Source organism: Zea mays, chromosome 9, assembly GCF_902167145.1.
Source record: "Zea mays cultivar B73 chromosome 9, Zm-B73-REFERENCE-NAM-5.0, whole genome shotgun sequence".
In the NCBI taxonomy this organism is placed as follows: domain Eukaryota; kingdom Viridiplantae; phylum Streptophyta; class Magnoliopsida; order Poales; family Poaceae; genus Zea; species Zea mays.
This window is the reverse complement of record NC_050104.1, coordinates 88,018,017-88,021,045: the sequence shown is the minus strand read 5'-3', so window position 1 is coordinate 88,021,045 and position 3,029 is coordinate 88,018,017.

The window sequence follows — 3,029 nt, the reverse complement described above, 5'->3', positions numbered from 1 at the left end:
CCACGCGTCTACCGCTCTCCCGTTCACTGTGGATCGTCCCCGATGATCCTATCCTCCGGAAGCTCCGGCGCAGACCTCGCGAATTCAGTTCAACCACCGCCCAGATTTGGCTCATTTGGGTCTACAGGTAGGGCTATCGGCCTCACAACCCTCTCCGTGCGCAGTCGCTTCCATGCCTGGCATCGCTAGTCCGCGGGTTCCCCTGGAGTCCGTGATGCCGCAGTGAACCTCACCGGTATCCTCGTCGGTCGTTGGCTCGTTGCTTGCGCTAGGATAAAATTGCACCGCGCCCTCCTCCTCTTTCTCTCCTGCCACCATGCCGTGCAGCCGCACTGTCGGTCTGCCTCGCCAGGTCGCTAGGATCCCGGCAGCCCTGCCTTGGTGCCCTGACTGACACCACCACCATGCTGCATCAGAGAGATTCGACAATGGGAGAGATTGAGGAGTTGATGTTGGACCATTGATTGCATTGGCGCAAGGGCGGTCAGGCTCCAGAATATCGCTCGCCATCGTGCTGTGGGTGCTGCGAACCGGGTGGTCGCTGGCGTTGTCCTCGCCACGGCTGGCGTCCGGGGGTCCACTGGGAGCTTTGGAGGGTGTCCACGATGTCCTCGTCCGGATTCGGTGACCGGAGAACCTACGATTCGTCGCCGTTGCTAGTGCTCCACCGTGGAGCCGCATCGCCTCGTGGGCAGAGCATTCACCGCTCCGATTTGAGGTAAAACCACCCCCATCCTCTTTGTCTCACTCACCGCTGTGCATTGCACCTTTCGGAGGTAGATTTAGGGGGCTCAGGTCTGGGGAGCGAGAACACCATTCGTCGGGTCTCCGGCGGCGTCTCAACGGTGGTTGTGGGCGGCGCCGCCACTGTGGTGGCCCAAGGTTGGGGGGAAAGCCATGATCCGTTGGATCTGTTGAGAACGGATAGGATTAGACCATAGTATGGTGTTGCGCGTGCCGTTGATCTTGTTGTTTACGGCTGTGATTAGTTCGCGCAGTACCGATTCGATGGGGCCATTTGAACCGTACATCACGAATTGAGCGGCTCAGATCGGATCTCGTGCTCCAACCTGCGGATCGATTGTGGGCCGTGGATCTTAGATCCAATGGCCGTTGGCGCGCACCGGTTCACTTCACCTGAGATCTAATCTGGGCCGATCAGTGGCGATCGGACGGTTAGATCTCTCCGATACCCCTTTGACCACCCATTTGACACATAAGCCCTCGGGAAATTTGGAAAACAACGCGCCGTCCCCTCGGGGTGTTTACTGGGTCTGGGGAATTATCGCACCAAGGCCCCTGGACTTTCTGGTAATGGTGCGCTCGGTCCAGATAATTAGAAAATCAAATATATTCATTAGGAAAATACTTTTTAGTGTAAAAATAAATACCAGGACTTGTTCAATTCATATAAAATTCATATTCAGTCCAAATAAGTTCATTCCAATTTCTATAATTATATAATATTATTGTTTATCACGTAGTAACTCTGTTGTGACATGAATGTCGCATTAAAATTTATATCCTATTTAATCTTGTACAAACACATATAACCTTTATAAATTCATAACTCCTCCGTTTTAACTCCGATTTGATCCGTTCAAGTTGTGTTAGTCTCGTAGCAACGCGTAGATAATTATTATTCAGTTTGTTCTTATGTTTGGTGTGATGTTAATTTTATCTATACCATGTTTGTTTGTATTGTTACGACTAGCGCGAGGATGCGTGTCATCTGAAAAGCAAGTTGGTACCTGGAATCTCAAGTGCCAGGCAAGTTGTGCCCTTGACCACTTTTTACCCAATAATGTTCTTTAATGTCACTCATTCATGCATAGGTTAATTTTGATGGGACCCAATAGGTCACCCTAGATTGTTTGTCTCATTACCTTGTTTACCCCTGAATCACTTGGGTAGTTTGCTATTGCTTTACATGGTTTTGGGATAATCATTTATATCTATGTTCCAATTATTCTTGTTATTCTATTTATGTTCATGTCAAGTTCATTAATGTTAATTGGAACATAGAGCTTAACTTGAGAACCACGTGCCACCACAAGGGTTTATGGACGCCCTTGGCTGATTAATTAGGAAAGCTAGTGGAAGACTACCTTACCCGAAAGGGGCAAGGGCAGTAGGGGAGTTGCATGCAAGGAGGTTCTCGGGTTGATTTAGCTGCGATGGCGGTCGGACGGGGGATTCTTGCAAGTGCTCTTCCCATAAACTGTAGCGGGTTTTCGGAAGCTAGTGGAACTTTGTAAAGGCCTCGTAGTGGATCCCTAGCCATTCACCTCGGTAGTGTCTAAGGGCCTAGCTAACCCTGGCGACATGGGATACACGACTTGTGGGTAAAGGGTACAACCTCTGCAGAGTGTAAAACTGGTATACTAGCCGAGCTCACGGTCATGAGCGGCTCAGGACTCTCTGATGATTAAATTATGAAACCTAAATTCAATTTTGTCATTTGCATATGCATGGGTTTATTATTAATTTTGTTCTATTATTTTATTTAAGGTTTGGTATTTACTTACACTTAGTAACTGCTAATAAAAGTTTGACCAACATTAAAAGCAATGCTCAGCTTTAACCATTCTCTTTGATAAGCCTTACACTCCATGAGCTCCCACCTTTGGTGAGTTCATGTCACATTATTCCCCACAACTTGTTGAGCGATGATCATGTGTGAGCTCACCCTTGCTGTCTCACACCCCCCCCCCACAGGAGAAGAACAGGTGGTTTCAAGTGGAGTCAAGTATCGAGGAGTTTGATCTGATCTAGGTGGCGTTTCTCAGTTGACATTGGCGCCGACGATCCTTAGTTCGTTTTATATTTATAAGTTATTTTGTAAGTCTTCCGCTATGTAATAAATACTCTGATTATTATGACATTTATCTCTATACACTCTGTTATTATATATGTTGTCTTCTTTGGCGCATGTATGAGATGCACCTGGCTTTGTCCCTTAAAGCCGGGTGTGACAGTACCTCCTCCACCCCCACCACCACACCAGCAACATCAAAACATCCCCCATG